Raw genomic sequence first — 12,677 nt, forward strand, 5'->3', positions numbered from 1 at the left:
GATCAAGACACGAATCTTTTCTGGATGATAGATATTTGATTGAAGATGTGTTTAACCGGTTTCATTTTCTCTTCCATCACTTCCGGTCCACACCGGAAAAGTTCAAACAAATCGACCTGTTCATCAGTTTAACTGTTTTTCTTCGATATTTTGAGTAGAAAAGAAAAACAAAAATGTACAAAAGGTAAGTATACAAGAAATATTAAATACAAATTACATTGAGCACTTCCGTTTGTCTGTTTCCTGTCCCCAGACAAAAAACCTTATTTCGACAAGATCTCAAATACGGTAACGACTAGAACAACCAAACTTTGTGGGATGATAGACCTATGACTGTATGTACATGTGTTAACACTATTTTGTTTTATCCGGCGTAACTTCCGGTCGTCACAGGACGTACACCCAATTTTGATTTATAAAAAATGTTTTGGTTATTTAGCATGGAAGTAACATTCTAGCTATAGTAATTCAAAGGGTCATTTACACATGAAAAAAAAAACCCAAAGTTCTACTTCCGGTGAGACATCTCAAACATCTCAGGTAGCCTTCTTTTTTAAAACAAAGTACCCACAAGATCTCAAAAACTGTGAGAGATCAAGAAACAAAATTTATATTGATAATGGACATTTGATTGAACATGTTTTTGACGAGTTTCAACTGGTCGTACTTCACTTCCGGCTCTCACTTGGAGCGTTCAAGCAGAAGACTTTTCTTAAATTTAGATTTTTTTTTAACATTTTACTGAAAGTGATGAAAAGTAACGTAACGAAGGTAAATGTACTAGACTATCTACTTTTAATTTCTTAAATTCTTCCGGTTGTCCGTTTTCGGTCCCGAGACAAAATCCTTTTATCAACGAAATATTATAAGAAACAAAAACTTGAACATACAATCTTTGTGAAAAGACAAAACAATGTATAAAGATATGTTTACTATGTTCTAAATGATCCGGCGTAACTTCCGGTCGTCACAGAGAGTACTCAAAAATTCACATTTATTCTTTTTGTATTGCTTAACTTAATTCTTTTACAGTTTGTATTGTATCAATTTTCTTTTAAAATAAAAATGGATTTTTATGTGCAGATTGATACATGAGGAACGGAAGACCTTTTTGTTGCTATAGCAACAAGAGTCTAGTTTTGATTTATTTCAGTAATCAAAGTAAATTGATTTCCTTTTTGTCCTTTGTTTAGTATTACATGGCGGAAAGCTGTAGGTCAATGGCAGGTGGCCTTTCACCCCTGGGGTCATGACCTTGGGGTCACGTAACCCTGTGCATTGTGTCCCTTAGTTACCGTGTAGATCTGTGTGTGGAATGTTTATTATCTTTTTCAAAATATTTTTTTTGGTTAAATTGCGTACACAGAGCTATTTACCGCCATATTGTTGTGTTGTCAGCCTTCCATGTTTAAAGACAAAACAAAATCTGGGTTAAGGTCATGAACAATTTTGGCTCAAGGTCGCTTTTTGTGCTTAATGATTAGTTACATTTTGTCAATCTTATAAGTCTTCTATTTCATGCTTTATTGATTGAGCATATTTTTAAGAAAGTTAAGAAAGATTTGTTGTAGCATTAATTTATTACATGGCTAATACATGTATTGTATTTGCAACATTTTTTGTTTAAACAGCTTCTATTGTTTGAAAGAAAGAAGGTACAGTGTGTAACAATGTCTGGGTCATTCCAACTCGTATACGACTTTAAATATCTCCATAATTATTCATGTTGTCAGATTTTTTATGATCAACTTCATTCTCTTTAATTAAACATATTTATATTTCAAATTACCATTGTATTAAAAATATTCAACATACAAGAACACAATTTTCTATGATCTTAGAAAAATCTTACTCACTTTTATGTTTATGCTTTAGAGATACTTTGGTTCATTCATATTCTTGAGTTGTATTTTTCTTTCATACACTGAGATTTAAATATTCATTATATTAGGTACATGCATATTTATGTATTTTTTCTCTTTTGTATCACACGCTTTTCAGAGGCGGTCTCTGCATGATGTAAGATATCTCGACGTAATTGTACACTTCCCAGAATTCTGTAAACTTCCTGTCCATATAACAAGTACTAGAATCATTATACTGTTGTGTAAGCTTCTCTGTAGAGAGTTCGTCTGTATGACTGGTAGCCATGGTAACACATTTCTTGTTGTCAAAGAGGAGCTTCATTGTGACAATTAAATCATTTTCTGTTACATTTTTCATCAGACATCTTGACGAGGGGGTCGTTTAAAATGTTATACTGTTGCTTTGTAACAGTTACCATGGTACTGTGTGTATCACCGTAGGAACTGTGTATCTATCATATGAACTTTGTATATCTGTAGTGATTGTATAGACTCTGCGAGATTGAACTCGCTAGAACTTGATTATCTCAACCTCTGCAATTAGGGAACATCAGTAGGTTAAACGTGTCTCAACTGCAGGCAATTTCTATTTTACTTTTATACAGACTGAGTTAGATTTTACTTTTATACAGACTGAATTAGATTTTCTTTGTAGCTGGCAGTTGTCTCAACCTCAAAAGGTTACTTGACTCGGGGATATTGACCATATTAACTAGTTAGCCTCTGTTCATGATCTCTGTTATATAGTGTAGAGCAACAATTCAATAGTCTCTGTTCATGGTCTCTGTTATATAGTGTAGAGCAACAATTCAATAGTCTCTGTTCATGGTCTCTGCTATATAGTGTAGAGCAACAATTCAGTAGTCTCCATTCATGGTCTCTGTTATATAGTGTAGAGCAACAATTCAATAGTCTCTGTTCATGGTCTCTGTTATATAGTGTAGAGCAATATAATTCAATAGTCTCTGTTCATGGTCTCTGTTATATAGTGTAGTGCAACAATTCAATAGTCTCTGTTCATGGTCTCTGTTATATAGTGTAGAGCAACAATTCAGTAGTCTCCATTCATGGTCTCTGTTATATAGTGTAGAGCAACAATTCGATAGTCCCTGTTCATGGTCTCTGTTATATAGTGTAGAGCAACAATTCAATAGTCTCTGTTCATGGTCTCTGTTATATAGTGTAGAGCAACAATACAATAGTCTCTGTTATATAGTGTAGAGCAACAATTCAATAGTCTCTGTTCATGGTCTCTGTTATAGTGTAGAGCAACAATTCAATGGCCTCTGTTCATGGTCTCTGTTATATAGTGTAGAGCAACAATTCAATAGTCTCTGTTCATGGTCTCTGTTATATAGTGTAGAGCAACAATTCAATAGTCTCTGTTAATGGTCTCTGTTATGTAGTGTAGAGCAACAATTCAATAGTCTCTGTTCATGGTCTCTGTTATGTAGTGTAGAGCAACAATTTAGTAGTCTCCATTCATGGTCTCTGTTATATAGTGTAGAGCAACAATTCGATAGTCCCTGTTCATGGTCTCTGTTATATAGTGTAGAGCAACAATTTAATAGTCTCTGTTCATGGTCTCTGTTATATAGTGTAGAGCAACAATTCAATAGTCTTTGTTCATGGTCTCTGTTATATAGTGTAGAGCAACAATTCAATAGTCTCTGTTCGTGGTCACTGTTATATAATGTAGAGCAACAATTCAATGGTCTCTGTTCATGGTCTCTGTTATGTAGTGTAGAGCAACAATTCAATAGTCTCTGTTCATGGTCTCTGTTATATAGTGTAGAGCAACAATTCAATAGTCTCTGTTCATGGTCTCTGTTATGTAGTGTAGAGCAACAATTCAATAGTCTCTGTTCATGGTCTCTGTTATATAGTGTAGAGCAACAATTCAATAGTCTCTGTTCATGGTCTCTGTTATGTAGTGTAGAGCAACAATTCAATAGTCTCTGTTCATGGTCTCTGTTATGTAGTGTAGAGCAACAATTCAATAGTCTCCATTCATGGTCTCTGTTATATAGTGTAGAGCAACAATTCGATAGTCCCTGTTCATGGTCTCTGTTATATAGTGTAGAGCAACAATTCAATGGTCTCTGTTCATGGTCTCTGTTATGTAGTGTAGAGCAACAATTCAATAGTCTCTGTTCATGGTCTCTGTTATAGTGTAGAGCAACAATTCAGTAGTCTCTGTTCATGGTCTCTGTTACATAGTGTAGAGCAACAATTCAATAGTCTCTGTTCATGGTCTCTGTTATATAGTGTAGAGCAACAATTCGATAGTCCCTGTTCATGGTCTCTGTTATATAGTGTAGAACAACAATTCAATAGTCTCTGTTCATGGTCTCTGTTATATAGTGTAGAGCAACAATACAATAGTCTCTGTTATATAGTGTAGGGCAACAATTCAATAGTCTCTGTTCATGGTCTCTGTTATAGTGTAGAGCAACAATTCAATGGCCTCTGTTCATGGTCTCTGTTATATAGTATAGAGCAACAATTCAATAGTCTCTGTTCATGGTCTCTGTTATATAGTGTAGAGCAACAATTCAATAGTCTCTGTTCATGGTCTCTGTTATGTAGTGTATAGCAACAATTCAATAGTCTCTGTTCATGGTCTCTGTTATGTAGTGTAGAGCAACAATTCAATAGTCTCTGTTCATGGTCTCTGACCACCATGTTAAAGCATTCTTTGAGTGTCATTGGATTGTAATTACAATTATAGACTCTCCAGTTGTAGGCTGTTAAGAGTTTGTAATGTATATATGATATTAATAGATACAGGGCACAATAAAGTGGCATGACGTCACACAGAATCTAGATACATCACAGACGATATAATTAAAACGGCATTACGTATCGTGATAGAAGTTTAGACAAGATTGTTAAATAGTTTACACTGTGTATCGTTAAGGTTGAAATTCACTCCGTATCACCTGCATCTTACATGTTTCTGTGTATCATATATCATATATATCATAGAATCGGGAACAGCGCTAAGTGGGGGTTGCTATTTACTTTACTAACATGTATTGCTGGAGAAAGCGTATCAGAGTTAACAGAATTGTATTGTGTATCAAGAAATAACAGAGAAATAACATCTACAGCAGTGTATCAGGAAAAATAGATATATGTGTGTATATCTCAATGTTAGAAGTTTGTGAGGTATCAGGCTGTGTATCATATATATACAAGCAACATCTTGTGTACTACGTGAAAAAATACTTTGATGAATGGAGGAGATTATCTACTTTTCATACCTTTGCCAAGATCTAAAATCAGTTTTGTATTAAGAATTTATATTATAACTAACAATTTTACTTCATACACAGAGTGAACTTGTAATGACTTTGCTTTGATTAACTTGTAATTATTTCTAACCTTGTCATCAGGATGTGTTTTGTGTAGAGATGATTTAGAGTTTACTCCCTTTGTAGGTGTTGTCAGCAGCAACAGTGGTTGCTAAGCACACGTCGACCCTGTGTAATGCCTGTCGCCTGGCCTCCAGCAAGACCTCCAATCCTGTCGCCAAGCGACACTTTGTACAGAGTGCCAAGGACGTTGCCAACAGCACAGCCAACCTTGTCGAGGCCATCAAGGTGAGTGTCAAGGTCAAATGTCAAAATTTTAGGTGTACATTTCTATTTGTTATAATTTGTGTCTGTTTAGATTGTATGAAATTTCTTATGGGTTTTGTACCGTAAGCTTCCCAAAGATTTAAATATTATTACTGACATCATTATTCAGGTGCTGGACCAGGATTTCACGGAGGAGAACCGCCAGCGATGTGCGGAGGCCGCCAAACCACTGACAGATGCAGTGGATGAACTCACCACATTTGCCTCCTCTCCCGAGTTTGCCAGCATGCCAGCCAAGATCAGCCCTGAGGTAATTACAGTAAATGAAAAGCTATCGATAAATACAGGTAGTAAGACAGCTAGTGATATATAGCAGATAGCTACTAAGCTAGCTACATAAAGCAGACAGTTAGCAAGTTAAAGCACCCAACTAACAGGATTATGTTGTCCTGTAAAACCCCATATTAGAAATGTACTTGAATATGTTCATGGTGGGGTTTCATAATTCAAGAAAGTTTTATGCAGTTATTCCTAATTTTCTGGGACAAGACACACAGATGACTTATCTGTATATATATGTAGGCAAGGAAGGCCCAAGAGCCCATTGTGTCGGCAGGTAAGGCGATGATCGATGGAGCGTGTCACATGGTGACGGCCGCCAAACAGCTGGCTGTCAATCCCAAGGACCCGCCCATTTACCAACTGTACTCCAACCACTCCAAGAGTGTGTCCGAGGCCATCAAACGACTCGTGTCCTCCATCAAGTAAGTTTGTCCACCATCAGTAAGTCTTTCCTTCATCAAGTAAGTGTATAGTGCAAGTCTTTATTATAATGCCAGCTCCTAACGTTGGTCAGCATTTCTAGATTTACAAAAGTGTTAGCTCTTCAATAGCCTGGCTCATTCCTAAAAGTGATTTTAAATTTTCGGACATGTATATTATTGTATTTTACTGTATTTCTGTGTACCTGGATTTTAATTTGTTTGAGGTCCATTCCACTTTACATCCATTATTTCTTGACACATATTATAGTATTTGAGTGTATACTTTCAAGGAATGTAAAAATCTTGAACTGAACATATATCCTGTAAAACATCAGGACCTGTTTGACTATATACATCTGTATATTTCAGGGACTGTGGGCCGGGTCAGCGTGAGTGTGACGAGTCGATCGACAAACTGAACCGTTCCATCCACGACCTGGACCAGGCCTCACTGGCTGCCATCAGTCAGAGTCTACAGCAACGGACCGAGAAATCCCTCAGGGTCAGTACTTATTCCACCCAAAACCACCTTTTCCCCATCCACCAATATGTCTCCATGTGTCCAGATTTGTAAATTATCAACCCCTCATTCCCAATATCTAGATATTTAAGTTTTCAAATCTTCCCTTTCATGTCTAGATTTTTAAGGTATCACCCCTGCCCTTGTTTCAACAGTTTAACAGATTTATTTGATAGTTCACCTTCCCCCCCTTCATTAAGATTTTAAAGTAATCAAAATATGCTCAATTTTCAATATTCATAAATAATCATTAATTATTATTGTTGAATGGTATTATAGGGATTCCAAGAACAGATGATTGGGAGTGCAAGAGAAATCCATGACCTTTGTTCCAAGGTCAAGGACTCAGCTAAAGCAGAGCCGGAGAATCTGGGTCACAGGGTCAGTATACAGAGCATCGGTTGTGATATTTAATACTTATTATGTGAGATGACATGGCTCATTTTCTTCTCTGTGAAATTTGAATGATAATCCAAAATGATAATGGCCATTTTTTACATGCCTTTTGTTAGCACAATGTACACATAGGTAGGTAATAAATTTTGACACCACCTGTATCTACAGGTGACAATGATGGCCAGCTACTTCGGCCCACTCTCGGACGGTGCTGTAGGTGCCGCCTTGCTGATCCAGAATTCCAAACAACAGACCCACATCCTGGACCTGACTAAGACCGTGGCCGAGTCGGCACTTCAGTTCATGTACTCCTGTAAGGAAGGGGTAGGCAACCCTATGGTAGGTGTACCTTAAGATAGAAGGGGGAAGTGCACCTTAAGATTGAAGGGAGGGGGTGTACCTTAAGATGGAAGGGGGAGTGTACCTGAAGACAGAAGGGGGAGTGTACCTTAAGGTAGAAGGGGGAGTGAACCAAAGATAGAAGGGGTAGGCAACCCTAGGTAGGTGTACAGTAAGAGAGAAGAGGAATGAGCTTAAAGATAAAAGGGGGAGTGTGTACCTTATAAAAGGAGAGTGTACCTTAAGATAGGAGGGGGAGGCAACCCAAAGATAAGATAGAGAGGTTAGAGTATCGTAAGATAAAAAGAGGAGGCATGTTTAAGTCTGGACTTCATAGCAAATCCTTACAATAGACAAGTGTGTGCACGGATCTTCTGTAGACTACAATAACAGTCAGATTGTTTATCTGTGTGATTGTTTGTCAATATAAACAACTCATTGTTACAGGGTTAGCTGTATCTACCAGTCATTGGGATTCAGTGTTTATCTAAAATAAACAGAAATTAGTTACATTATTTTATTAATTAAATGTACAGTTACATGTCATTGTATTTAGTGAATAGAAATAGCAGGTTGCTGTATTTAATTATGAAATATATAGAGTGACACATGTATTTGTAATCAGTTATTTTGTGACATGTTAATTGACTTAATTTTAATTAATTAATTAGACAAATGATAAAGCAAGTGTCATGGTAATCAGGTTAAAGTTTTAATTTGTAGATGTAGCTCTATCATTACATATACTGTATGTAATTAATTAATTAACAGATAATTAATGACTTGTTGTAGATGAACACAGACCCCGTCCTGATGGAGACACCCGATACACGACACCTCGTCACAACAACTCATCAACTAAACGAAAGTAAAACTCACTGACGCATGTATTTGTAATCAGTTGTTTTGTTACATATGAATTGACCTAATTTAATTAATTAGACAAAAATCAAAGCAAGTGTCATAGTAATCAGGTTAAAGTTTTAATTTGTAGATCTATGTAGCTCTATCGTTACATATTCTGTATGTATTAATTAACAGCTAATTAATGACTTGTTGTAGATGAACACACACCCCGTCCTGATGGGGACCTCATGTCCAGCTCAACACCAGCCATATAATGGAGATAGCTGGGATATTGACAGGTTGTAAATGTTTCTGTACAAATCTAGTCTGCTCTCAAAACCACACATGTTGTTTGTCACTTTGTTCAACATCTGCAGCTGAAATTGAGCTGTGTATAATTCACATGGGCTGTAATACTGACTCCTGTTTATTTCACACTTTGTGATCATCCAAACATGGCTGTCTGTTGCTGAGTGAGAAACATCATGTTATACAAGTTTTATTTTCTGAATGTGGATTATTATAAAACAAATATCCACATGAAGAAGTCTATAATGTTAAACTGAACAATTAAACATTGTAAATGTCAGATCATTATCAATTCGAAAATGTATCTTTGTTTTGCTTATTGTGCCATTATTATACCCCACGTAATGGAATTGTTAGAGAATAATGATTTCGACCTATCTCAGTCAGTCCTGGATTTTAAGCAAAACTTATATTCAACAGCTGCAGAGAATTTTATCATGTTTAATATGAAATATATGAAACTTTTAAGGTATTTAGGACACAATGCGTAGATATGCTAATTACTAGGAAGTTCCAATTCATTTATCTTTCTGGGAATTTTAGCCCCATTGAACTTAGAATTTTGTCCAAATGTTGAATTTAGCAATGATTTTTTTGTAGGTAGTTAGAACACAATGTGTTGATTTGCACATTTCTAGGAAATTTTAATTACAATGTTTTGTCTTCAGATTTTGAACCATTAGAATTTAGTATGTTGCTGTTTAATACAAATGATTAAATATGTGCATAATTGCAGAAAGTTTTGATCTGATGATGTTTTGCTAGTAATGCCCTTTATCATTTTTAGCTAACTGAGCTGAAAGCTCAAGTGAGCCTTTCTGATCACATTTTGTCTGTCGTCTGTCGTCTGTTTGTTTGTCTGTCCTCTGTCCGTCAACTTTTCACATTTTCAACATCTCCTCCAGAACTACTGGGTCAATTTCAACCAAACTTGGCACAAAGCACCCTTGGGCAAAGAAGATTCAAAGTTGTGAATATTAAGGAACGTGCCCCTTTTCAAGGGTAGATACTAGGATTTATGTATCCCAACCTGAGAGAAATTCAAAGCCACCCTCCCATCCCTTTAATTAAGGTGGTATGGAACATCTGTCAATAAAAATGTGGATTAAAGTACATTACTACTGAAATACTTTCATTGGTTTAGAATTTTCTTTCACAATATTTTACCAAAAAATATGTTTTAGAAAATTTTGGAAAAGTAATAAATTTTTCAAACCCGACTGGAACTCGTGACTTACAGGTCCGTAGTGAGCGCTCTAACCCACTGCACTGCGCTCTAAGGTAACAATGATGGGAAAGCAACTATTTATAAAATTACACTTGATTTACCGGTATTGTTTATTTTGATAAATAATACGACACAACATGAAGGTGTCCCATACCGCCTTACATGTAAAGAATGAATTTTAATCAAAATTTTGATTTATTCTGTTCATTTAACAAATTTTTCAAAAGAGCGGTCCCCATACAATTCACATCAGTTGCAATCAGCCGGTACCAGAATTACATGCTTCCAGATTTACTTTTTTGCGCACTGCGTCAGAAAGTGGTGTAGAATGCCACCTTAATGCATACTCTGCCATTCATGATGTGTAGCGTTGTCAAGTAATGGGAGAACATGGGGTATTTGAGCTTGCTCACTTTTTCTTTCCTTCTTGTCCAAGTATTTGGTATTAATCATTTAATACAATTATAAATTAATTATTTTTGTTTCTTGCAGACAAGCTGCTTTTTTAAACGCCTTCAGGGGGAGACAGTAGAAAACCTGCCCGGATTACCCATAATTCCAATGGAGTTACAGAAGCTAAATAATTACCGGTCATCAACGGACTTAGTGTTCTGTGCGTGAACTCTACATAAACAACGTTTCATGAATGGACTCTGTATCTGTGTAGGTGAACCAAAATAATGCGTCATCAATGGACACTGTTGCTGTGTATGTGAAATCTGCATAAAAATAACGCGCCATCAATGGACTTTGTATCTGTATAGGTGAAATCTGCATATATAACGCATCCTCAATAGACTCTGTGCTCTGTGTACCTTATCTCTTTATGAATAAGGCATCATCAATGGAATCGGGGTTTTTTTGTGTATGTGAACTCTACTGTATTTGTTATCATACGTTTTTTATTAATTTTATCTTAGTGTAAATTTTGTCAGTATATAATATGTTTTACATATCTAAGCTCCTGAAATTTCTGGTATCTTTCGGTGCTAGGACGGAGATGTCCATTACAATTGTAGCCAATGTGTCACATGTTGTTGTTTTTTTCAATTTTGATTTTTACACAAATAATCTTGTATGTTGTAGTGAACATTTTATTCAAAGGGGAATAACTCAAAATTTGTATTTTTCAGTCAGGATGAAAAACAGTTATTCCCCTTGAGAATGAGAAATGAATTTGATGGTGTTTATCCCTGACAGTTTTATTGGTAGGACTGAATATCAGTTAATGTATTTTTACAATATACCGTGATTATTTGGAAAGAAGTGATCTGATAAGCTTTTGATAAGAATTTGATAAGTTTTAGATGGTTTTTTATACAATGTTATGTAGTTTTAATTTCAATATATTAATAGTTGATGTTAGATTAATTCATTAAGTTTAGCTGTGCATGTGTAACAATTGGTGCATCATATATTGCTTGTTGTGCTCAAAATGTAGGTCACAATGACCCAATTAGAATTATGGTAGTTTATGGTGAAACTATTTTAGAACATATCTATTTGGAAAAAAAAAACAAACTTGTGTTTTAGAAATGAAGTACCATTAATCATACCAGGAGTCATTTACTCATGTATATCAATGTGAAAGTAGGTCATGATGACCTCAATTTGTATTTAGCAAGCTGCTAATCCTATGTGTTGTTAATGGTGTTTAAGCACATTTCTCACACTCTGTATCTCTGTTGACCAGATAGATAGGACAACTCAAGTTAATGTCATTTTCTTTTGAGAATTTTTTTGTTTTGTTTACGCACACAATGAACGTGATGAAATACATTTATAACGTATATATATATATAGTATTATGTTTATTTTTATTGTGTTTACACTTACCATGAAAAACATAATACTTGTATACAAATGATGTTTGGGTAAATGTAGCGAGCTGTAGATAAAAGTCAATAAACTTAAAGTGACATGTCTATATTGTTTGTCTTTTTTCATAGTCAGGCAGTACTGTAATACTTGGTACAGAACGAGGACACAGATTAATCCAGAACGAGGACACGGATTAATCCACAATCACACACTTTGTATATATACCGATAACCCGCGATCCCGCATTTTTCATATACGGTTAATCCACAATTACGCATTTTGCATATACCGTTACACCACAATCTCGCATTTTTAAATATCATATATCTAAAATGTAACATCTAAACCAGAGACATATAAAAAAATATGTCTCTGTCTAAACCAGACAAAATTCGAAAAATAAATGGCTTAATATGTGTAATTTTATATTCCAGAAATCAAAAAATAGCATTACCCTGCCGTTTTTACCTTTTTAAAATCCATTTTGAATTTAAAACCACTGATTAAAAACTGGCTCGGTTGTCAGACACTGAAATTTATAACAATTTATTCCCGACTAAAAAAAAATATACATAAATGGTCATTCAATATATGTTCTATGGTATCGAAATAAAATACGCCGTTAAAATCACCCTTTATCGTTGTTTTAAAAAATGTGTATCATATGTACATTAAAACAAAAGGCCCAGGGGCCACATCACTCACATGAGCAACAATTGCCTTAATTCTGATCAAATTAGCATTACAGTATCAAAATACCTCGACATTAGTTGTCGAGGTATTTTGATACGGTAATGCTAAAAAAAATTGAAAATCTGCCAATTTTTACCCACCTCTTTTTTGGGTAAATATTAAGCCCCTTTTGTTGTTGTACCTGTAAGAAGATTTTTTTCTTTTCCTATATACCCCCCCCCCCCCCCCATTGCGTGGCCTCACTTTTCTCTAGGGAATCATGGTTTCATCAAACTTAAATCTGCATAACCTCTGCTTTCACACTAAGTACTG

The 12,677-nt window shown here is 35.4% G+C and overlaps 1 pseudogene; it reads left to right on the forward strand.

The window, feature by feature from the left end:
- Positions 1-12,677, forward strand: part of LOC136272941 (talin-1-like) — a 220,999-nt pseudogene that overhangs the window by 165,376 nt on the left and 42,946 nt on the right.

The sequence above is a fragment of the Magallana gigas genome, chromosome 1 (assembly GCF_963853765.1).
Source record: "Magallana gigas chromosome 1, xbMagGiga1.1, whole genome shotgun sequence".
NCBI classification, from domain to species: Eukaryota; Metazoa; Mollusca; class Bivalvia; order Ostreida; family Ostreidae; genus Magallana; species Magallana gigas.